Source organism: Peromyscus maniculatus, chromosome 4 (genome assembly GCF_049852395.1).
Source record: "Peromyscus maniculatus bairdii isolate BWxNUB_F1_BW_parent chromosome 4, HU_Pman_BW_mat_3.1, whole genome shotgun sequence".
Lineage (NCBI taxonomy): Eukaryota > Metazoa > Chordata > Mammalia > Rodentia > Cricetidae > Peromyscus > Peromyscus maniculatus.
Genome location: NC_134855.1, coordinates 94,121,583 through 94,148,060, shown reverse-complemented (window position 1 = coordinate 94,148,060; position 26,478 = coordinate 94,121,583). Strand labels below are relative to the sequence as shown.

General features: G+C 37.4%; 1 long non-coding RNA gene across 3 annotated transcripts; it reads right to left on the bottom strand.

Annotated features, from left to right (window-relative positions):
- Positions 1-1,030: 1,030 nt before the first annotated feature.
- On the bottom strand, positions 1,031-25,515 carry LOC143272962 (uncharacterized). Of its 3 annotated transcripts, none has more exons than XR_013050649.1 (4): positions 25,122-25,513; positions 23,698-23,864; positions 18,587-18,770; positions 1,031-1,185 (listed from the first exon to the last, which is right to left on the bottom strand). It is a non-coding gene; the product is annotated as an uncharacterized LOC143272962 (long non-coding RNA). The 3 variants fall into 3 exon arrangements; XR_013050650.1 differs by lacking the exon at positions 1,031-1,185 and adding an exon at positions 13,732-13,864 and having other exon boundaries at positions 25,122-25,515; XR_013050651.1 differs by lacking the exon at positions 1,031-1,185 and adding an exon at positions 16,100-16,430 and having other exon boundaries at positions 25,122-25,515.
- Between the last annotated feature and the right edge of the window lie 963 nt (positions 25,516-26,478).

Below are 26,478 nucleotides of genomic sequence, written 5' to 3'. Positions count from 1 at the left end.
GAGCTAAGAAAGCAATTAACTAGGAAGTCAGTGAACTTGCCTTACACAATAGTCAGCAGTGGATGAGGTTGTTCACAAGCATCATATCATTTGATCCTCACAATATGTACTTGGAGAAGAAATCACTAGTTTATCCAAGGAAAGATTTATGTATATTTAGTGGCTTCCCCCCATGAACACATGCTCTTCTGAGCCTACCATCCTGCTTCATGCTTGTATCAAAAACTCAGACGCATTAGGCAGTTCAGTTGGTTGGACATTTGTGGTCACTGTGTCAGAAGTCATTGACTTAGTTCCTATGTCTTTTGGTTGCTGTTAAGAATGAAAACCACATGTGCACAGCCAATCATTTTATTATACATGTATGAAATTCCCAAGAATAAGAGAAATTAAAAAATAATGAAAACCATGACTGAATTCTCCTCTGTTTCAAAGAGAGTGAGGTACCAATGCAAAGCCATCAACTCTGCTAAGCAAGAATATGTGCTCTCCATCCAACCATAAGAGTTCTAAGCCATGTTTGTACATATATTGGACAATACAGTTTTAGTGTCAACTCTTGGTGTGGTTACTACTGCTTCAAGATTTGATTTGCAGAGTCATCTCCATAGGGCAGTTTTCCTCAATGTAAGTCATTCCAACCAGGGAAATGAAACAATTTTGAAATGTGGTTGCAGAACAAATATCACCCAAGACATAGGGATTTAGATTTTCTATAATAAAAGTTTTTTTTTTTTTTTGAGTTCCCATGGATGTTAGATATTATCAGGCTGAAGACCTGTATGAGAATCCTTCTTGATGTGAGTGTTTCAGACATCAAAACATAACAAAGGCCTCACTTGGAACTGCTAGAGTAAGAACAATACAGTGATCTTAGGGAAAAGGCCATTTTCTCCATAATTGTGCCCAGGAACCATCAGGTTTCCTTCGTTATTTCAAGAGAGAATTTGAGAGGGGGTGTGGACTGCCGCATATCCTTCTCAGGGGAACACATGTTTACATTTTGCTGAATTACTCAACTGCACAGGGATTATTGAAAAGGTAAAGATGTATTAATATGGAGCTGTAGGCAACCACATGTTGATAACGAGCCCATTGTGTCTTGGCTTGTGGAAAGAAATGAGAAAGTGCCTTTTCCTCTGTTATTTTTCCTTCTGACAGTCCCGATGCACTGCCGCAGGCAGCCTAAAAATAATAGCATGAGGTTAACTGACAATTGCAGGTATATTTACGCTGATATGCTAACATTAGCATGCTGCTTAATAATACAACTGGAGCTGTTGCAGTATGCACACAAGTAACATTTCTTCATTAGAGATGAACAAGTGTTAAAAAACCAAAGATGCTTCTTTCCCATGATTGATAGAAATATTTGCGGCCATCTTAGTAACATGACACCAAGAACTGATTTTTTTTAAAAAAAACCTTTTCTATTTGGATTGACAGAAGAACAGTCTGATAAAGATATTACAGAACACACATATGCTCTATGTTTACATAAAACATCCATGGGCGCATGTACACCTGTGTGTGTACACCCATATATACACATATGTATGCTAAATCCATATGCAAGCACCTATATGTGTGCACCCTATAGCTATATGCATGCACTCACCCTTGTGTGCACCCTACACATATGTGCACACACATATATGTGTATTCCACATCACTGAGCACACACTTACCTGCGTGCACCCACCCTCTTTGTACATACCTCAATGTTTATTTCCTATACTCAAGTATACATACTTACCACTTTTGCCCCATGCTCATATGCACAAACTCATCACTTGAGTGTATACCTATGTGCATACACCCTAAACATTTTATGCCTGGTGATTAGAAACCTTTAAATCTGGAAATCTGGTAGGAAACCTGTAGTCTCTGTGTCACTGCATCAACTATGAAGATCATTTGTGGCTACTTTTCTAAACCATCATTTTGTTTTACCTCTGGATTTTAATTGCTTGTAACCATTATTCTTTTGTTCAAAATTTTTGTTGATTGATGCAGTAGGTTTTCTCACTTTTCTACCCACTTTCTGTCTCATTGCTTTTTATACTGGCCCTACTGACAGACTCTCTTGTCTTCTCTTGGAGTCAATCAGTGGGAGTTACCAGCGTAGTATCCGAGTGACTTTGCAGTGGACATGTTCCCCAGCCACCTCACTTCACAAGGCTCTGTGTCTGTGGTTTAACAAAGTCCTCTAGCATGCTAAGTGGCCCCCTCTCAAAATTGAAGTTCTCAAGCAGACCTAGATCTCTCATCCCTGCACCCATGGGTCAGGAACAGGGAGTGATTTCCTGTTGTTGGCAGCCTGTGGTCTTCTCCATCCCCTGATTTATTTTTATTTTTTTTTGTAACCCTCCTGCTAGCCTTGTAAATCATTCTTTATTGAACCCTCTTTAGTTGCCCATGTAACTGTGATTTTGGTTTCTTGAGTTGATGATGATGCTATGCTCAAGTACGGTGATAGCCTTGGGTTCTGAAAGGGAATAAAACCCAGTCCTTTCCTCAAGGAATAGAACCCAGTGAGAACATTATACATAGGTCCAGAGAGTAGCTTTGAAAAAGGGTATCTACTTCAAATTGAGAGTGTACCAAGGAAAGGCTTTTGGAAGGCATGGTGCTTGTTGTGAAACTTTTCATTTTTGAAAAATACAAATATGTAAAAATAGAAAGAACATCAGAAGCCATAAATAAGCATCACTCTGTTTCAACTGTAACTCCACCAACTCAAAAACAATTTTCCTTAATTCACTTGCACACCTCTCCCCTTGGATTGATCTGAAATTGTCCAGATGATATAACTTTACCAATATTAAGAACATCAACACACTGTCACTATCCTCTCAGGCAGCAATCAATGATTTTTAATATGATGTTCAAAATTATACATTTGTACAATAAATATTCCATTTCCAGCCTCTTTGTTTGAGCTTCTATCAAGTATGACCAATATATTTGATATATGGATAATTTTTTCTACTCCTTAGTTTCTTTCCTTGTGAGTAATTGTTTTATTTAAATTTCTTCATGGGGGAAATATCTGTTATTTAAAACTGAAGAATTTCCTTTACTTTAGATTTTCTGGATTAAATTTGTGTTTTTCTCTATTTTCTGTAACTTGATGGTTAAGACTAGAGTCTAATATGACTCAGTTCACTTTTGGTTTTGGCAAAGGACAGGATGACCAGAGGTTGTTGGTATGCACATCTGTCAGAAGGAATTGAAGTCTGGCTGAGCCTGGCTCCCTGATGGCAAGAGCCATTGACAACCATTGCCTAGTGGTTTCTGAACTTCATTGTTCATCAGTGTCATAGAGGGCTTGTTAGACTCGGTGTTGCTGTATACTGACCTCAGAGTTTCTTAACAGTAGGTCTGAGGTGTAAATGAGAATTTGGTGCAGTTGCTGTGGGTGTTTCTGAGGTACAGACTCCTCACACAGTGAGAACTACTTAGCCCAACTCTTTACTTCATTAAGGAAGAATGTCAGTACTTTCCAGCCAAGACTCAGTCTTGGGATCAGAGACTTTCCCAAGGATACTTGGGGTCCACAATTTGCTTAGTATCCTTGTTTTTTGTTTGTTCATTTTTGTTTTGTTTTATTTTTGCTGGTGACGTACCCAATTTAGAGTCCACATTCTTAGGGACAAAGGCATTCATTTTGTCTGGTCAGGTCATTGTTTCTAGACACTTTAGAAGATAGGATTAGAAGACATTTTCAAAAAGCAAAGTAATTGTGAGGCCAAACTGATGGTCAAAACACAGATTCAAAGACACAACTCAGGACTACTTACTTCATATTTTACAACTCAGATTTTAGTGACACGGTAATTCTTACTAGCTTGTGATACAACAATGCCAGAATAACAATACTAACACATTCAGTAATGGTACAATTTTCCACTCTAGTGTAATCTAAGTTTTATTTTTATCTTACTTTTGTCATCCTGGAGATATATAATCAAATCACAACATTTTAAAAGTCACTTGAATTGGGGTGTAGTTATGTCAGTTTTATATTGTTAATTTTTTACTTTTTAGAGACTATATTTTATGTTAATCTTCTTGGGGCTGGAGAGACAACTCAGTGGGTAAGAGTGCTTGGTCTGTCACCATGAGGACCTAAATTTGAATCTTTATCACCCAAGTAAAGAAACTTGGCATGGCTATATGTAGTTGTGATCCCAACACTGATAAGAGGAGACAGGCAGATCCAGAGAGCTTCCTGATCAGACAACCTTGTCAAAATGGTGAACTTCTAGGTGAAGGAGAGACTCTGTCTCAAAGCAATGATGCAGGGAGCTGTAGAGGAAGACATCTTACATCTGTTCTGTTCTGGCTGCCACATGCACCTGCACACTCCCATGCATATAATATACATGTATACTACCTCCCAATAACAGAAATAATTAAGCCTGGTTCATAGTTATGTAAAATCTCTGTATGCCCTTAAACTCAAACTTTTTGACAGGATCTCTCTATGTAGTCTAGGCTGGCCATGAACTTGCAATGTTTCTACCTCAGCCTCCTTGAGTGCAGGAATTACTGGAACTTGCCTGGTTGAAAATGAAATTTTTGAAGTAAGGTGTAATCAAAGACTATCTATTGTTTTACTCATCTCAAATTGTTCTTTTACTCCTTAGCAAATTCAAACATTTAAACATTTTTAATGGCATTTACAAAGTTTGTGAATTTAAGTTTAACAATGACATCTGCATGGTCACTTCTGTATAAATTGCTCCCTCTCTCCACCTTTTTCTGCTATGAGCACTAATACACTATGACTTCACTATCCTGCTTTGCTTCCTCTCATCTAACATTTTTTGTTAACATCCTCATAGATTCAATGCGTCTCTGTAAAATATGCTATTATATTGCCTGTGCTTCTGATACTTAGAATATGTCTGTGCTTTATAGTACATAGCTATTTTATTCTTACAACCACCAGCCTCAGTTCTACAGAAAAAAACATGGAATTCTTCCATTAGTCCACATTTCAAAGGCTGCCATTCAGTTTTGTTGCATAAAACTGATCTTTGATAGATTCTTTAGAAAAGTTCTTTGGGAATGGAATTCACTAAGTACTTGTATGTTCACAATAGCGTTTAGCTTGTATATATTAAAATTTATCTATTTGTTCATGTTTTCCTTTATTAGATAAAGCAAATATAAAACATTTTTATGCTCAGTAGATTTATTGCTAAAATACCTGATCATAATAGATTTTTCTATACATTTTGGGGGGATCTAGATGTCTAATATCTATCATCTATCTAATCTATCTAGCTATCTAGCTAATCTTTCTCTAGCTACTTGCTTTCCTGCCTGCCTTCCCACCTACCTATGCATCTATCTATGCATCAGTCTCTCATCATCCATCTATTATCTTATCTATCTTTTATTAAGCACTTATAATTTATCTTTTATCCTTTTCAAATATTTTTATTGTCTCTTAACATTTGTCATGATGTATTTACCTCACAGTTTTGTGGTTTGCTCTTTCAATATTCAGTTTTGAGTTATACTATAGAAAAATGCCCTTAAATTGTTTTGTATCTATTCTTTTTATTGCTTTTATTTTCTTCCTCTTCAGAGGCCGCTATTGTACTTATGCCAGATCTTTATGTGTTATCTGTATTCATCATTCAAACTTGAATATATTTTAATCCACCTTTGTTATTTTTGTTATGTATACAAGTTTCTTTTTTCTATATTTAACTTAAGATACATTCTATTTTGCTTATTTTCTTTCACTTTTCTTAACATTCAAGAAATAAGTTTTCTTTCCTTTTTGTTTTAAATCATTTTTCAATTTTTAATCTTTTTTCAAATAGTCCTTTTTCCAAATTACTTAGCACCTAAGTTTTGTATTCTAACATGTTAGTTTTATTAATTTTTAAGGTAATTTGGGGATGATGCTTGATCTTCAGTCTCATAGGTAAACCTTCCTGTTGTGGCCCCATTACACCGGGGATTCGGTTCATTATTTATTGTTGTTTTAGCATCCGTTTTATTTATGATTCCCCACTGATTCTCTACTATTGTTCATTAGGAAGGAAATTGCTTTCCCTGCACTTTCCGAATGGAATGTAGAACAGCATAACAGTCCCCTTCAACAAACACTATGAAGATGGCTGGTCTTAGACTCTACCCAGTGCCACTCCTCTACTAGTTTTCCTATTTTTGTGTGTGTGTTTGTTTGGTTTTTGTGTTTTAGTGACCATGTTTCTCTGTGTAGTGCTGGCTGTCCTTGCACTGTAGACCAGGCTGGCCTTAAACACAGAGATCCACCTACCTCTGCCTCCCTGAGTACTGTGTATCAGTAGGTCCAGCTTAGTTCTCTCAATTTTTATCTTGATCTTGTCTTCTGTGCTACCCTAACCTCTGTGTAATGGACTTTAATCCACTATCTCCTAATCTTTGTTACATGAGACTCTGTTTTATAGGTCCTAGATCCTCAAATTCTCCTGGAACACTGGGTCCTATTTTTAATGTCTTACAATAATCCTCAAAGTGGGAAGTTTCCAAACCCACTTTTACCCCACTTACCCTTTCCTAGGACTCCAGAAAAGAAGTCAAAGCTTTTAGTTAGCAGATACCACTAGTCTCAGTATCTTCCCTTAAAGCTCTCCCATATAGTTCTCACACCATGCAGGTTTTGTTATTTTTGGTGATTTAGCCCATCTACTTACATTTTAACGTCTGTGGATACACTAGCTTATTTTCTTGTTGCTGTTACACAATATCTGATACAAGTCACTTAAAGAAGGAAGATTTTATTTTGACCTACCATTTGAGAAATGAGTGTCACCAACATTTAGGGAAGATCCCTCCCTCCTATTTAGAACTCTCTGGAAATCTTGTCATAAATATGCCCAGAGTTTATAATGTAGATGCTTCTAGATCCCATCAAGTTGACAAGTAAGATTAGCCATCACAGTGGGCGTGTTCAGAACCTAAGTTTCTTTAGAGTTAGTGTGCATGGTGTTCTTTTTCCTGCTGTAGTTCCCTTGACTGTCCCAGTGCAAGGATTCCTGGACCTGCTAGGTCTTCTAGAATACTGCTGGAACTGTTGGTTGGCAAACTGATGAGGTGCATTGGAAAGGAATCTTGGAAGGAGGGGGTAAATGAGAAAGGGGAGGGCTTCCAATTAAAACAAGCATAAGGGAAGGTATGAAAGTGTGAAACACCTTGACACAATAGTAGGGTTGTATTCTGTTCAGTATGCTCTAGTAAGAGGTGAGCGTGAGGTAATGGAATGAATGAATGTCTGAAACAGATGGGCCTTGATCACAATGAGTCATGTGTGCTAACCTGGCAGGTCTGAACATTAAGTTATAGGGAGCCATTGAGGATGTAAAGTGAGGAAGTGACATTAGATGAATAATTTAGAAAAAGTTTCTCTGTCAGCAGGTGTTGAGAACCATCTTGAAGTTGTCTGGATGATAGACAAGACCCCTCCACTTACCCTCTGTTAGGCAACTAGGTTGAAATGAAAGTAGCAAGGGACTAAACCAAGGCAGTGGCTAACAGAACAGTTATGCTGCTTTCTTGGTGAGAGTTGAGTTTGAAGAGATGCCTTTGGATGAACCTGGAAGCATGGGATGGGTATTAGGTTCTTGGATAATATCTCTGTTTCTACAATACCCATAGTTTTACTTTTTTGGCTCTTCTTGTTTGATAGTTGTGATGCTTCTCAAAGTGGCCCTGTTGGCTGTGTCCCTGACAGTACCATGTACAGCTAGTGACACAGAGGATTTGTTCCTGATGCTTCAAGACTTTTTATCAAAATTGTCCATAAAATGTAATGTTATTTTTCATTTATGCACACCTGAACTGACTATCTCCCTTCCAGCCTTTGACTATGAATAGATTATACTATATAGATATACAAGTACATACTACTATAGAAATGTTAACATTCCAGGTTTCTCCTTTGACACTAGAGAAAAATAAGACAGAAGCAGAAGGGGACAGAAGGTTGCTATGGGTATACTGAGCTAAATTATGACCTCATACAAGTTTAGGTGTGGAAAGAAGTACACAAACACAGAATATACTCTTATTCCTGTCTGCCTCAGATCCCATAGACAAGCTGCTCATAATGTGGTCAGCTGCAGCCACATAGCCTTGTTTGAGAGCTTGTTAGAAATGCAAACTCTTTGGTCCTATCTTGGGCACCTGACTCAATATCTGCATTGTATAAAAGACTCTGATATGAATCATCTGAACATTAAAGCTCTGGAATCACTCTAACAGTCCATGTAAAAAAAATTTATTATTTTTTAAATTAAAAATTCAATGAAGTGATTCCTAATGCTATTCTGCTACACACATAGATCAGTTCCTTGTCCAATCATTATCAGGGAGCCTTCCTCAGGTAGCAGATAGGAGTGGGGAGAATCTAAATTGGAGTTCTTCATCAGGTCCCTCCCCTCAGAGATTGGGGAACCCCGCTGAAGAAGGGGAGGAGAGGTTGTAGGAATCAGAGGGAATGGAGGACAATGGGAGAACATGGTCCACCCAGTCAACTAGGCAGGCTTCACATGGACTCACAGAGACTGAAGTGGCAAGCACTGGGCCTGCATGGGTCAGCACCAGGTCCTCTGTGTATGTGTTATGACGGTTAGCTTGGTGTTCTTGTAAGACTCCTAATGGTGGGAGCGGGTGTATCCCTTGTCCAGCCTTGATATGAGGGCTTGTTTTGTCTTATCATATCTTGTTTTGCCCTGTTTGGCTGTTGTCTCTTGGAGACCTGCTCTTTTCTGAAGAGACAATGGAGGGGCAGTGGATCTGGGGGAGATGAGACATGAGGGGAAAGCTGGGAGGAGTGGAGGAGGGGAAACTGTGCTTGGGATAGATTGTGTGAGGGAAGGATTGCTGTGGAATGTCTTCCTGTACGCTGCGAATGCATGTTGTTTTGACTGGTTAATAAAGAAGCTGCTCTGGCCTATGGCAAGCCAAGGTATAGCCAGGCAGGAAATTCAAGAGTCAGGAAGAAGAAAGGCAGAGGTGGAGGAGATGCAAACTGCCTCCCAAAGAGCAACATGTAATGGGATGCAGGTAAAGTCACAGCCACGTGGCAATACATAGATGAGAAGAAATGGGTTAATTTAAGGTATAAGAGCTAGCTAGCCTGCCATAGGCCATACAGTTTGCAAATAATATAAACTTATAAGCTTCTGTGTTTACTTGGGACCAAGTTGTTGCAGGACGGGGGTAGGAGAGATTTGTCTTGACCATGGGCCTGGTGGGACACAGGAAATCTTTCGACTACAAAGAGCCTGTTTTCAATTTTAAAAATTAGTAATTTTTTTATTATTTGAAATTAAAATGTAACTACTTCATTTCCCCTTTCTCTTTCCTCCTTCCAGCCCCTTCCATGTATGTAGAGTCCCTTTGACCTTTCTCAAATTCATGGCTTTTTTAAAAAAATTGTTCATACACACACACACACACACACACACACACACACACACACACAGGCACGCACGCACGCGCGCGCACACACACACGCACACAGCTTTCAAAATATATAAATACAATCTGTTCAGTCGGTATAATGTTACTTATAGGTATATGATTTCTGGGCTAACCATTTGGTAAACTAACTGGGGCTCTTCCCTGGGGAAAACTACTTCTCCCCCCTCAGCATTTTTTAGTTTCCTATAGTTCTTTATCTAGGGACTTCTTGTTCATGTCTTGTTTAGGCAGTCATGTTGCTTGAGACTTCATGAGTTCAGGTTCCCTGATATTTCTAGGAGACACAGTTTCACTGCAGGCTTCCTGTTTCTCTGGTTCTTACAATCTCTCTTCACTCTCTTCCATGATGTTCCCTGAGTCTTGGGTGCAGGATATGCATTGTAGATAGGAAGTCAAATTTGTATGACTCTAGCATAACAACAACCTCTACTACAGCAACACAAATTTACTTTCTTCACAATATTCCATGGGAAGAAAAAGAGTTGATGTAAGGAGAGACGGCAAAGCAGATGAGGGTCTCTGCTTTTTGTGGAGTCCATTTACCTAGACCAACATCTGGCTTCATGACTAGTTCATTAGGTGACTGTGGGAGAGATGCTTAAGCTTTCCACAGACTGGTACGTTCATCTGTAAGAGTAAATTATGAATTCTTACCTCAGAAGGTTGTTGTGTGGACCAAATGAAATGGGGTGTGTAAAGTAGTTAGCTCAGTTCCTTATGAGCAGGAACCACATAAATATTAGCTATTTCATACAGCTCACAAGATGGTTTTCCCACAACTTGGGTGTATTTAGTGCCTTGTTAGAAAAGACATCAAGTCATTCTTCTTCAACGGCCCATGTTGCTGCTTTAGATTGCACTGTGCGAGCATCTGAAGATTGTTCTCTGAGAAGATACATCTTTGATTTGGTGTTTTTTTTTTTAAATGCAGTCTACATTATTACTTAGAAATATTTTATCCAGGAATCCTTTAATACAAATGAAATTCTTGTATTTCTGATATATCCTTTCTCAGTGAACTATGCAGAAAAAATATCTCCTATTACCTTAGAAAAACCTGAAATGTCAAGACCTGAACCTTTTTTTCTCTTATTTCTGTCCAATCTACTTCATGATGTTTAGTGTCTGTGTCCGAGTAAATCCCACTGAGTGACTGACCTAGTCACTGTGCATCTTGAAGCTCTCTAAGGCAAGCGAGTCAGCAAGCAGCAGTCACTGTACTGAACCTTGCACTTGCACACAAACGAACACAAATAAAACAGTTGCTACAAACCCCTCCATTTTTATAAGCTTTAGGAACCTGTCTGATTTATTCTGCCATTGCCCACACATTTTAAAAAGCCATGTATTATTCCCTGGCAAGCATTTGAAACTAGAGAGGACCACACTATGGAGGCTGGAATGAGGCTGGTGAAATTGGCTCCAGATTGTATTTATTTCTTATTACAGAGCTCAGCATCCTTATGTTCCCTCATCAACAAAAAGACTCCCCCCTACACACTCTCGGTGCTCTCTGTTTATGTTCACCTGCTACTCAATTAACACCCCATCAAAACGCACACTTGCTGGGGGTTTATTGTCGGACCACTGCATTGCAGCCTTTAACCCTCTCTCTCACCTACATTACGCATGGAGTTAGAAACAGTCCCCTGACTGTGCTTAGAAAACACATCTTTTCATTTGGTGTTTGTGTAAGGTTTTCCTTGGGCGTATTACCCTGGGTGTTCATAACGCTGTAACTGAATCTACATGTGTCTGACATTTATTACCTTCCATAGGACTGTAAAACTCACTTTTCTCTTTTAACTGTGACTGCTGACATGCTACATAAAATAAACTTTAAATATTGCCTATAAATTAATTAGCATTTTCCCTGTATTAGGAGAAGCCAGTGAAGGCTTAGCAGCGTTGACCTGGTATATTTAGAAAGCTTAATTGGACTGAATGCTGATGACAAAGGGATTATTCTTACTCAGTTTTGTTTTTCATTAGTTGTACTTACACCTATATTAACCAACTAAAAGATAGTCATTCATAGAAAATTAAAGGACCATAATAACTTTCAACAACAAAGCTTGCAACTCGCACTCAAAATGATTTCACTGATACCACAGTTCCAATTATTTTTTCTTCAGTGTGTAAATTACTATTAACTTTCTCTCTCTCTCTTTCTCTCTCTCCGTGTGTGTGTGTGTGTGTGTGTGTGTGTGTGTGTGTGTGTGTTGTGTGATTCTAGGGGTTGAACTCACATGTGCCAGAAAAACACTGCCCCATACCACATTTACAGTCCCATTAACTTTTATACACAAATAATGTAGTTTTATATTATATAAATGCTTATAAGTACTGTGCTTTTGTATATAACTAATGATTTGGGAGATACACTATTTTACACACATATATTTTTATACAAAGTATGGTATTGAGCTTATATTTTTACACATTTTGTATCCTGTCTTCAATATTCTATGTGATGGCTAGTTTTATGTCAACTTGACATGAGTGAGGGCCATTTTGAAAGAGGGAGCCTCCTGAGACAATGCCTCCACCAGCTTGACCTCTGGGTTGGCCTGTAGTGCTTGCTTGCTTGCTTTCTAGGGTGGTTTGAATGGCCCATAGGCTCATATATTTGAATGCTTGGTCACCAGGGAGTGGCATTATCTGAAAGGATTAGGAAGTGTGGCTTTGTTAGAGGAAGTGTGTCACTGGGGGTGGCCTTTGGGGTTTCAAAAGCCCAGGCCAAGCCCAGAGTCTCTTTGCCAATGGATCAGGATGTACCTAACACTCAACTACTATTCCGGCACCCGCCTGCATGTCACCATGTTTCCCATGATGATGATAATGGACTAAACCTCTGAGACTGTGAATCAGCCCCCAGTTAAATGCTCTGTCTTATAATTGCTACCTTTGTCACAGTGTCTCTTCACAGAAATAGAAAAGTGACTAAGACACTTTATTTTTTCCTTCAGGTTTGGCAGAATACACAATCTGCATTTCTTTGAGATTATAATTTTTATTGATGACTGATGCGGGAGGGCCCAGTTCACTGTGGATGGTACCAGCCCTAGGCTAGTGGTCCTGGGTGCTTTGAGAAATCAGGCTGAGTAAGCTATGAAGAGCAAGCCAATAGGCAACACTCCTTCATGACCTCTACATCAGCTCTTGTCTCTAGGTTCCTGCTTTGTTTGGGTTCCTGCTCTGACTGCCCTTAGTGGGGAACTGCGATACAGAATTGTAAGCTGAAATAAGCCATTTCCTTCACAAGTTTTTTTTTTTTGGTCATTGTGTTTTATCACAGCAATAGAAACCCCAACTAAGATATCCCTGTAATTAGATGAATTTTAATTCACATGGTGACTTCATCACTCACTTAGGGAGAGCTAAGCTTCTTGTCTAATGCTGTTTCCTCAAATGCAGACAGTAACATTGGCATCTGGTTTATATAATTGATGTCAAAGTTAAAAAAGATATACTTGGTGCCTGTCATGGTATGTTAATCAGCTTTCCAACACTATCACAGACAGATAATTAACTTATAAAGAAAAACACCATGTCTTTGTCTCAGTGTGTTAGATATTCCGATCCTTGATTGGATACACCTATTGTTTTTTGTCTTTACTGGGAGTGCAGAATGTCACTGGACCGGAGTATGTGGCAGAGGAGAATTGATCACTTCCTGGCTGGAAGCAATGGAAGGGAAGGAGCTGGGGTCTTACAATCCTTTTAAAGGCGTGCTGCACCTTTTAAAGACCACTGTCTCCAACAGTGGTTCCCATCTGTGTTGTCAGGTTGTTCTATATCACCTGCTTGTCCTTCATCTCAACTTACTTCCTCCCCCCAGCCTCTTCCAGGGCCATGCACTTTTGTATGCTCTCAGAGATTCTTAGAAGCCATATTTCAAGTTTGTTCTGATTCCTGCTCTTTATTCAGGCTTAGGTTAAAGAATTTTCCTTGGAGGTAGAACAGGAAGGTAGATTGATTTGGCAGCTAAGAGCACAGTTCACAGTAGCATGTCTGCTATTGTTTCATGGTGTGATCTCTTCGGACCACTGCAGACAGACACACTTGATGTCCCATGTCCATTGGCTAGGGCCTTTCCTCTCTTATCTTCTGGCTCTACACTACTTCTTGTGTTAAAAAGAAGACTTACTTTCTTACTTACTTTCATTAATTAATTAACATATTTATTGAGAGAGAGAGAGAGAGAGAGAGAGAGAGAGAGAGAGAGAGAGAGAGAGAGAGAGAGAGAATGCCTGTGTACATTAATGTAGATTCAGTAGAGGTCAAAAGAGGGCATTGAGTCTTCTTGAACTGCAGTTGAAGGGAGTAGCGAGCCACCCACTGTGGACACTGGAAGTTCAACTCAGGTCCTCTGAAAGAACAGAATGTATTCTGAATTGCTGAGAAATCTCTTCAGTTCCCTAAACTTTTGGTTGCTCTCACAGAAACATTGTTCTAAAGCCAGTACTTTTATATCTATGCATTTCTATGTTTGAATGAAAATAGAGAAAAATTGATCCACTTAATTACTCAGCATTGTTTTTTTTTTCCACTTCTTCTGGGGGTTGGGGCTTGGACTGGGGAGATAAAAATGCACCTGGTCTACGGAATTATCAATGTAGATCCATTTAACAAAAAGAGCCCAGTAATTGTCATTGTTGCTGATGCTAAGAGCCAGAAGGGAGTGAGTGAGGACACTTCATATTTTTCTTTTTTTATGCTAGGCAAACTTTTCCCATTTTGTCCATCTTATTGTTAGGAGGAATTACTTCAGGTCGAATAACTTTCCTTCCATGATTTGATTCGGGTGTTGGTCTGAGATACTTTGTTTTATTTTAATTTTAAACGGGGAAGCTCAAATGTCTTTTTAAAGGATAACATGAATTTGGAAGAGTGTTGTTAATTAAATTTTTATTTCTGTCAAACATTGATTTTTTTTCAAATATTGGAACCTATATCTTAGGTATAGGTTTACTAATAGTTTGCCCCTCACATTTGAAATACATTTGACTCACTGATTTTACAAATGACAGAAAACAAAACATTTAAAATAATCTCCCTGCACTAGACAGTATTTTGATACTTTTAATTCAACATGTCATATTGCCCAACAGAATATTATCAGAAGTTTTTCTGAAGTTCCATCAAGGCCCTTATTTTCCTTTGTCTTTCTGCTTGTGTGTGCTGAGGGCGATGGTGTACGTGTGAGTTCATGTGGAAGTATGTACCAGTGACTGTAGGTGTGCACCTAAATGTATGGAGGTTAGTTGTCAATATTTGGGTTATTCCTTTATCTCCACCTTATGGTGAGGTGCATTGCTCTCATGTGCCTGCCTGGACTCTAAACTCAGATCCTGTATCTCTTCCATCCCCTAACAAAACCCATTCATCCTTACTAGTCCATCTGCTGGATTATGATTTTTTGTTTTGTTTTGTAACCCATTTAGTTTAACTAGGATCATCTATGTGAATAGTAGATTGGAACTATCCATTGGAACCTGGTGGGTTTACCAGTGGTTATATAACTGAATGCAATAAATAACTCTCCATCAGTCTATGGGTCCTGTGAACCTTTCCTCTATCCATGCTTGGATAGGTCAATTATTGTATGGACCTGGTGCTGGTATCCTAAGTTGTTGTGACTTCATAATAGTAATGTCTGTGTCTTGCCCAGATGGGATTTTGTAGCTCTCCCCTTTATCTTTTGGCTTTTACTTTGGGGATGTTTCCTGAGCCTTGGGGTGATATATATATATATATCTTATCTGAGGCTAAGCTTTCTATCTTTTACTTATTCTCAAGATTTTCTGCAGCAATGAGTCTCTGCATTTATCACCATTCACTGAAAAGAGAAGCTTATCAGATTAAGGCTGAGAGTATCATTTTTCCATGGATATCAATACTAATATTTAGAAAGAAGTTTAATGCTATGTCCATTTAACCAAATAATGTGTTTTTGACCAGACATCACTTCTTCCCCTGGAGTTGGCTTAGAATGCAATCATAGAGTGATTAGTTACTCTCATAACAGTAGTGCCATTATTGCACAAGCAGATTTTTCTTGCAGTTACTAAGGTTCACATCTAGGTAAGACCATTAATGGCTTTTCTCCCTCATCAATCTGTCCAGCATCTTCTGGGACTAGGAAAGCTAGCCAGAGGAAGGAAGCTTCCTGCTCAGTTCCAGCTTGTCTAATACATAGATAGTAATTTCAATGACAGTTTGGAATGTGAATTAGGATCTGTTAGGCATGCTTAAGCTACTATGTTTAATATAAAACCTATTAACATAAATAGGTGTCATTGACAAGTGACTTTTTTTTCCCTTTTTGCAAAGTGGAACTGAAAATAAACGTAGTTCGAATATATTGAATGATTTGACATTATCGTTTCATGAAGCAGAAATCACAATTGAGCTTCTAAGTTATCACAGGTATTGCATCAATAACATGATAGGCTACTGACTTAGTCATTCAGTTCCTTTTTGTGGATGAAGTACCCATTCCTTACATTAAAATTAGCCACTGGCTATAATAACTGTGTTCAGTGGTGTGCTCTGATGTAAGTAGAACTTAACAGATTCATGTAACAGACTCTGGGCAATCAGAATGGGAACAAATAAAGTGTGCCATTTCTTTTTATTATACATCTGTTCATTCATCTCTGCATTCTTTAAAAATAAACCGCTCTTTCAATAAAACTGCCTTATGATGAAGTTTACTATGTTTTCATAATATTATGATGCAAATATTTCTTTACAGCCAGATTGGAGTAAGCAGAGGCAAAATCCACAGCTGAGTTTTCTTTTGCATTCTCTCTACTTTTGAACTTTTCAAATGCAGGTGGGAGTCGCTCGGGATCTATACAACTCCAAGCAGCACGTGGGAACTCATCATGTTTTGTCACCTTTAAAATAGCTTTTGTTATTATTTTTAGTGCCTGCAAGGTAGTAAAGTGTAGATCATTGCTGCCTGCTAGGACTCATTTGTTTGGGTTTGATTCCTACATCTCCATGATAGGATTATTTTAAAACTTTATTTCATAAATAAATCAAAGAGGCCATGCTTTTACCAACCTTATAATTAATTATACATGTGTACACACAGTTCTGTGGGTATACTTGTAAATATTAAAGTTATTCATTTTAAGTAAGTTTATTAATCTAGTACTACATTCCATATCTTTCATACTAGTCCCTTATTTGTTTCAGGATGAGATAGAGGCAGAAGCTGATATGGACAGTAGATGCTGAGTGGCCTCTTTCTTCTGGCTAGTATTTTCCTGTGGTATATTTCTGCATGTCGGGGAATTTTAATCAAATGATGCATCTATAGGGCAATAATATTATTCTCCAACTGCTTTTTAAAATAACATTGTGCTGGGTGTGGAGGCAGCAGGTTAAAAACAACTAACTTAGTGAGCAAGTAAAAAGACTGAGAGGGGGAAAGGCAATCTTGTGGAAGGCAAGGGCAGTAAAAAACCGCATTATAAAGAGTGTGGTTAATATGGTATTCTCGGTTAAAATGGAAGTTGTAATTCTTAATAGGTAGATAATGGGCAATGAAAAACCCTTAATTTAATTAATATTGAAGCTTTTCTTCTATATCTGATATTGGTGTGCTATTAATGAACATGAAAATAATGAAATACTTAATGATAGGTATGGCGATATACAAACATACATACAGGCTGATTTCTTCAGTGGAATAAGAAAATAGAAATTGTAATTGCTTTGATCTTTTGCAAATCTTGATTGGGCCAGTCTTAGGGTACTTAATTTTGATGATAACATTTTATCATTAACATTTTAAATGTTTCTGAAGTTTTAATTACACCAATATGAAGATCCTTAATTAAACTCACAAGAAAAAATAATTATTTGCATCAGTTTTAATGTCCAGTACTATTTAATTGTTGGCATGTGAATCAATAGAACAAGATGCCTGATTATCTAAAGGTGATCATTAATTACTTAGTATTGACAATTATGCTCAATCCTGGTTTGAGGAGCATATATTATAGAATTTATGTAGAGGCTTTGAATAGAGCTTAGAGTGTTGTTCAATCTGTGGCTTCTGTGTACATAGTGGTGATTCTACTGAAAAGCACAGGATGCTTTGATTATCCTTCAAATGACAAGAACGAATGTGTGGTATTCATCAAAGTCATGTTGAGAAGCCAGACCCTATACAATTTATCTATTCTTTCTGAAATTCTAGCTGTCCTCAGTTCTACTGGCCTCCCTCTAGTCAGTTTCAACTTTTGGACCGGTTGTTCCTGTTAAGTGTCCACACATCAACATGTACTTCAAATATGAAAACATGCATTAATATGACATTGATGTCACTTTTTAAATTCTCTCCTGCTGGCTCAACCGTCAAGACAAAGCAGGGCAACAAAACCTTGGGATGTGAGAACGGTGTCTATAGCATCCTCATTGTTCTTTTGTGCAGAACATGAGAGACTGGAATCTACTCAATCATAAATAGAGTGTGATGGAGGGGCCTTCATCACACCCCTCCCCTCAAGACTCAGGGCGTTATGGGGAAGAGGAGGCAGAAATATTATTATAAGAGTAAGAGGAGATGGATTACAGACACAACAGGATTGATGTGCATATGAGTTTATAGAGAATGTGGCAGCATGCACCTGCTACTTCTATCAGAAGGCCTAATAATGCCAGATGTTGAAAACTGTTGTTGTGGACTAGAGTACAGGTCAATGCTACAGCACTTGCTTACTGTTTGAGAACATCTAGTTTGATTCTCAGTCGTGAAAAAGATATTGTTGATATATTTATACAAATTTCCAGATATGGTCTTCTACATGGAAAGAAACCCCCAATTGGAAGTTTATCTTAAAATATATAGGTTGGGTTTAAAGTCAGTAATTAACTAAAGATAATTAAAGGTATACATTTGGGTGGTTTTATAAGAAGTAAGAATATGTGTTTTCTTAAATATTCCAGTTTTCTCAATTTAATGGTATTAAAAATATTTAGTGGAACTAGCTTCTAAATATAAACTTTCATCTTCAGATGATAAAATCATTTTACTTAAGTCAACAAAGTATCACAAGCAACAGTATGGTCTCACCTTTGTTTTCAGATAAGTTAATTCGGTTCCAAACTCTATACATGAAGAGAATACTTTAATCCAAAATAAAGATTTTTTTCATCAAATAAGTGTATGCTCTCCTTGACTTCCTCCTTATAGTTAATGTCAAACACACAAAGCTTGGTTTTTAACTTGACCGTAGTAGGGACACATGCTCCACTACCTAGAAGACAGAAGGAAGAATAGAAAGAATTTGGCTTTTGAGTTAGAAGAACCTGTACTTAAATTCTACCAACTTTATATTGAAAAATTAATAAGAATCTTAATTATCTGCACCTCAGGTTTCTTATTTATTCAACAGAACCACAATGTCCAAGTCATGGAACTGTTTTGTATTCACTGAACTAGTACATAAGGGACCTGGATAGCAGAAATGGCTTTTTTCTTCATCTCCTACTTTTTTCACTGAATGGAGAGAGAACTCTTTGGTTTCTCTAGACCACTAATGTAAGTGTGTAGCAATCCCTGTAAAATCCAAGAACTTTTACTTGAGAGATTAGTAATAATTTAAAATAATAAATTAACAAGTTAAATGGCACTTTAGTGTTTATAAGACTCATCTTCCTAGTTGTATTTCCTCCTCTCAATGACTCAGTAGTAAATATCATACCACATGGTAAATTACATTAACTCTCAAGTCAAACCCTTTGGTTCACATCCTGGTTCTCTTACTATATTGAGATTTGGCACCCCTCTCTCTGTGTGCTTCTGATTTCTCATTCATAAAATGAAGACTATAGTGTCTGTCTCATAGGATCATTATTAGGGTTAATATGACAATGTTTCACAGCATGACACAGGCGTTGGCTGTTTAGTAAGCAATAAACGTAATTATCTGTTTAATTGATTAAAAAATTCCAGAGAGTTTGAGGGACTTTAGAAGGTTGAAATGGATAAAGTAGTTCTAAGTCTCAGTTTAGAAAGTGATGTTCTTATTCTAAGTCATATGATATTTCCATTAAAGATGTTTTAAATCCAGAAATCCCCAGATGAACCCCATGTAACAATAAAATGATCACTGAACATCACATGTTGGTTGACTTTATTCTGGTTGTGTGTACAGATGAAGCATAAATAATCAAGAAGAAGCTTGTGGCCCTAGACTAGTCTATTGTTTTGAACCAGATGAAAGATCGGGTAAGTGTATTAAATGAATCAATAAACCAAAGGATTTGTCTTGCATTTGATTTTTATGGTAATATTTTCAGTGATGTGTGTTACACTTTTCTGCAAAAGTAGAGGCAATTCAAAAAATGTATACGATTATCTTGATGTAACATGAAAGAATGGAAGACAGTATACTTTGGACCACTGCAATAATTTTTCTATACACTCACTGACATTGTTTCACTTTGCCACTTGGCTATTTGTGGGGAGTTGTTATTGTATAAAGTAGATGAAGAAAAGTAAATTCCTTCATTTTAAATTAAAGTCCTTTTATCATTTTAGAGGAATGGCTTTCCAGAATTTATTATTGTTTTAGAAATATTCTGGGCTGGCAAGGTAACTCAGTGGGTAAAATAATTGCTCTGCAACCTTGATGACCTGCCTCAATCCCTGGAACTTGTGTGAAGGTAGAAAGAGAGAAGTGATTCCAAAAAGTTGACCTCTGACCTCCACACATGCACTGTGGCATGTAGTACACAAATACCGCATGCTAATAATTAGTAATAAGATTGGTAATATAAATATTTAAAAATCTATTAAGAAAAAACACAAACATATTCTTAGTTGATATTACACTGAATCTAAAACTGAAAGGAGTGAATGAAAACAAAGAATAATGATGCATATGTAAAAAGCTCCCATGATGAAATCTACTATTTGATATGGCAACATTAAAAATTAAATTAAAAATCTGAAAATATATCAAAAGTATATTAGTCTTAACTTTGCTAACTTGTTCTAAAATCTAAATCCTTCTGGCTCTTGTAGTTTGAATTTATCCCTCAAAATTCATCTTTTGGAAATTTAATTCCTGAAGTGTCAGTGTTTGAAGAAAGCATCTAGTGAAGGTCCACTTTTTTCATAAGAACTTATGAACTCATGTTGTTACTGCAGGAATAGGTCAATTAATGTGTGTGTGTGTGTGTGTGTGTGTGTGTGTGTGTGTGTGTGCATGTGCATCTGTATGTGTATGTTTATTATGAAAGTGAGTTCTCATGCTTGCTCACTCCTGCCTTCTTGATTTCTACTATGGGGCAGTGTAGTATGAAGTTCCTTGCCAGATGTGCCATATGCTTGGATTTCCAAGCCTCCATACTTACAAGAAATAAACTTAATTTCCCAGTCTGTGATAATTGTGTTATGAAAGTGAAAAATCAATTAAAAGAACCATAATCTAATTAGTATGTTTAATAGTGTAGGGTTCTTTTAACCAACATTAAGGATTTGGTTTTTTTCACTAATGAATATGGAGTGATGATATTTAGAAAAACAAAGATCAGAAATCCAAGGAAAGTGAGAGAGAGAAAAGACTGAAGAATGGAGAAGATTTGAGAGCTATGACCATCCCCTAGGAACCATGAAAGGTCCTTTTGGGGACCTGGAATATAGGGCTCAGATGCAATCAAGTACTGATGTTGAGAGCTGAGCAACTTAATTCCTGGAATGCATCCAAAAGGATGGGACTCAGCAGCAGGTAGAGGTGGTGAGGCTGCAAGAGATCCCAGACTGGACTACAGTCCCTTTATAATTTTCTTTTATTATTTTTTTAAAATTTAAAATGTAATTACATCATTTCCCTGCTTTTCCGCCCTCCCTCTAATCCCTCCTCTGTTCCCCTCCCTCTAAAATTTGAACTGGATCTAAAGTTATAGGGCATGAGTCATGGTCAGTCTGGGGACTTTTGTTTGGAAGAGTGGGTGGTTGGAAACTTTGTACAGACATGTGGTACAAGAGGAGAAAGAATGGTTAAGGTGGAGAGAGAACATTAATTGGGGGCATAAAATAACCATGTCACATTTATTTGTTCAGTCACTGTAATGCACAAGGCACTAGAGTCTTGCTGAACTTAGAATCTTAATTTCAATCAGAAATAAATGTCTGCCCTACTGAGGGAAAACGTGACGTAACTTCAAGGAACTAAGTGGAAGACTTAAACAAGGGACATCTACACAAACTAATTCTTTAAAAAATCTGAAAATGATTATTCTGTTTAGCCTTTAAGTGAGTATCTATTTGATATGCTTTGTGTAGACTAATAATCAATGAAAAAGCCTCATAAAAACTATGAATGTTTTTATATGTGTTGACAACTTTGGTTGACAGTATGCAGATTTCTGTATCCTGTTCACCTTTGTATCAGAGGAACAGCTGTATGGTACATGAGAAGAGGCATTGTTCAATGGAAACATAAACCTTCTCTTTACATTTATCCTTGACTGAATCCTAACCTATTTACAGAAATCAATAGTAAATAACACATAATCTAGCAACTTAAAGTTGGGTATCACCATCTAAATTTGGTATTAAAATTTGGTCTTTTTTATTAGTCACTTAATGCTTTCATCAATTAATTTTTTTTTCACAACATTTCCAAAGAGGTAAAACTATCACTTATCTGCGGCATATATTTTATGCACTAATATCTACTTTCTGTAGACCTAAATTTAAATTATTTTCATTAACTCAAGTACATTTAGCAATACAGTAAATCATATTTTTTGATGGCTGGAGTAGAAAGAAAAGAAATTTGTATTTTATACCATTAATCCACTTTAATGGTTATATAATTTCGGTGGGCTTTTCAATGTTAGTAAAGCCAGACTTTCTGTGTAACTCATTTAAAATATTTGTATAGCTTAGAGTTGAAAGCTTCTTAAATTTGTTTTTGTATTTTAAGCTTTCTATAAAAATGTATGTGCTACTAATTTTGAAGGAAGAACAAAGCCCCTGAGTTATATTGTAGACGTTAATGACATTGTTAAAATGATGACAGATTGCTTTAATGGTGGATATGTAGTTAATTGGAGGAAGTCTAACAAAATGTGCCATTTCATATTACTTTAAAAAGTCAGTCAAGAGCCATCATCCACTTACAGTCGTGTCTTAACCCAAATCATAAAACATGTATAGTATTAAAACTGATGGAAATAGCAAGACACATGTATTCATGCACTGTACATTCATACAGACAACCCATTAAATACTATTTGTTAACCTTTAATTCAGATGTCTGCAATGAGATAAAATAATGTAAAACACAAGTCATTGGAGGGTCGTAAAACTGTTTCTGCAACCACAGTTTTTTATTAGCCTGCTATTTGATGCTGGGGAGAGTTGCACCCTGAAGCACGTCTTATGTAGAAGTTTACAGTCAATATATTATGATACACATTTAACCTATTAACTACATGGCAATTGTTATGTTTATTGCTAGGGCCCATGAAAATATAGACATTGTTGACAAATGTCACCGTAGCTTACTCTATATCATGGACTTGCCCTTGCAATTCAGAGGAGCAGCAGGGCTCTTAGCTCCACCCTGAAACTTACATCACCATAAAACCCAGTGATTCAGCTACCCAGAGGAATTTAAATTTAATGTTTATGTTACCTAGATTATGTTAAATTGTGTATAAGTACATGTAATTATGTTTTGCATGGATAAATGGGAAGAAGGTCCTACTAAAATGGGTTCATTTACCTGCATTCTCTATTTTTGTACATAATGAACAAAGATTACTGTGTACTAAAATATTACATATTAGTTTTTTTATTTAATAGACACTAGTGATGATAAGCTCAGTTCTGATCTGCTCATGTTCACAAAAACAACATTAACCTCCATTCCCTCGGTGGATAAACCATCTGCATAATTTGCTTAACATTGACTGAAAGTACTTTCTCTTGTTCCTCCAAGTACAGGAGTTCACAGTGTGGATGGATGCATAAGTGGTCAGTGTTCAGGGATTCTCACTGCCTCCAACACAGCAAAGAAATGGCACCCGCTCCCAAACTCGGAGGAAAGCTGAAAATGCAGTTAATTTACTCTCTGTTTGACTTCTCTCTTCCCTAAAGGTTGATGAACATCCTGGGAAATGTGGCTTTTAATTAAGAATAAGTAGGAGGTAGGTGAGATAGCTTACCTGTTCAGAGAGAGCACTTACTACTTTTGCTGAGGACCATGGTTCAGATCCCAGCATCCCCATTAGGCAGCTCACAATTGCTTGTAACCCCAGTTCCAGGACCTCCAATCCTCTCTTCCGGCCTCCGTAGATAAGTGCACACACATGGTCCATATAAACTCACGCAACTTCAAATATAAAAACATTTTTTTTTTAAAAAAAGAGTAGATTACTATAGCTAGGAGACTACAAAACATGAAGACTCCAAACAAACTTTTCTTTGCACCAAAAGAGAATATATTTTATGTAGCTTCTAAATTTATTTAGGCAAGGGGCAGAGAACCTTAGGTGAATTTCCAACTTTCCATTCATATGAATATGCACACCCAGACATCATGCTTGCATTCACACACACACACACACACACACACACACACACACACACACACACACACACACACACACACGACTGTTGAGGACGCACAAACTTATATCTTAACAAGTGTGTGTGTGTGTGTGTGTGTGTGTGTGTGTGTGTGTGTGTGTGTGTGTGTATGCTTTTGACTCTTTAGTTACATTTCTTCAGATCTACAGGCCCATTATATTTCCTTAAGAAATCCACATGTATTATCACATCTTTTGCCGTTTGATGGCCTTAAAAACAAGGACACATATACCCTAAACTTTATGATGACCACATACATAAGAATGTATATTTTTCTATCTGTCTACTTCATGTAACATGTACAGTCTCCAAATAAGCTTATTATGGTAATTCTGTAGCTCATTTTCCATTTTCTCAAAGTTTCGACTCTTAACATGGAGATTTTTTAAGTTTTTAGGTCATGTTTGGAACACAGAAATGTCTGGGGACTTATTCTCAAATAAGTCATAGAATGTAGAAACTGTTAATCAAATGTAAGGATTTACACTGAAACCCATTATTAACCCTCCCAGGGTTCCTTATCATTTATAATTACTTCTCTAAGACCGTTCACAGTATTTATGCTGGTAAACAGTCATTTCTTCCAATTAAACTGGCTGTCTACTGATGCCTGCACTATGTTCTTAGGATAATGGTCAAGTTGCTGTGTCTTTAATTACGAACCACTCTAATTTGGGCTGACTTCCTTATTGGAAAAGGGAAAATACTCCCCAAAGTGAAGAGAAAAATAATGTTGCTTCTCCTTAAGCAAAATATATTTCCTGCCTCTACACTTCATTCTAATAACTGAATGCTTGAAAACCTGGAGTAGGCTCAAGGACTTGCCCACTGAAGCCAGTTTATTCCAGCCATCTTCATCGCATGCTGACAGAGTCTCCTACTGAACTACTATATAAATACCTGGACACAATAGGAAAAAAATAAAATAGTATGTGTCAGGTTTTTGTTACAGTATAGCAAGTTATCACAATGTTTACAACTTCATCCATACCTTCCTTACCTCAGTTTTCAAGTCAGGAGTTTCCCATGCTGTGAGGAGTCAGTCAGTACGTAGAGCCTAGAGCGCAGGTCACCTTTTAAGCTTGCCTGACTTGAGGTAGAATTCTGGTCTTTGTAGACGTAGGGCTGAGCCTCTTTTCTCTTGCTAGCTGTAGGTCAGAAGCACTCAGTTCTGGAGGTCACCTTAGTCCCTCCTAGATGATCTTCCTGCCGTTATTTAAAGACTTGAGCCCGATGACATGAGACCAGGTTGATCTCCCTTCTGATCCTTTGATCTGAACCTTTCATCATATCCACAGAAGCTCTTTACTGTTGCCAAATAAAGGAATTGAATCACTGGGCCAACACAATGGGTGGAGGCCACAGGGTATTGCAAAAATTCTGCCTATGACAAACTTGTACTTCAGGTATTTGGGGAACTGAAAATTCAGAGAAGTTTAAAACCAATAGAACTGCCAGATGTTTTCTTAATAATCATACAGAAATTATAACCTATGGTCTGAGCTGTTTTTATTTTACTTTTTATGACACATGTGACACATGGCAGACTGGTTTCAGGGATTTTTTTATTTTTTAGTGTAAAATGCTCATGGGCTTCTGTTCCTAACAACTGCTGCATCTGAATTGCCATTGCTAGGAAGCTATCGTTTATAAGTAAGAGCCATGGAACCAGGCATGATAACACAAGCCTGCAATGCTAGTTTTTGGGATATGGAGGCTGGCGAGTTTGGGGTGAGCCTGTGCTACATAGAACCATCTGGAAAATGCTGAGTGAATGAATGAATGACTAAAGCATACCAAACATCTACTGTGTTAGCACATAAACACTTTTTTAATTCTTAAAAACCCTACAAATTTAACCAGGCATGGTGGCTTATACCTGCCATCTCAACACAGGGGAGGCAGAGGTAGAATGATTGCTGTGAGCTGGGCACCTACCTGGACTACATAGTAAGACCCTGTCTTAGAAGACAACACAAATAAAAGCCTGTACACAGAAAGTGTTGTCCTTACTGTTTTCTAAACAAACAAACTAAAGATGAAAAAGTGCCCATTTTCTGGGTGTCACAGTGATTGCTGGGATAGATGAATAAATGTGCGTTGAGTATTTCTAATCCTAAAGCCCATGGCCTTCATTGGCTCATCCATTCACACAGAAAAATTACATGGATTAGCCCGAGTTGGCATGGATCATCACGAAAGCTCCCAGAGCCTCAAATGATCAGTGTATACTCAACCTTCACTCTCTACAATTTCTCCTACAAATGTGGACATTGATGTTAAAAGGATTTAAATCTATAACCAAAAAAAAAGCCTGTAATTGAATAAATGTACCTCACTGCCCATTGACAGTGCAT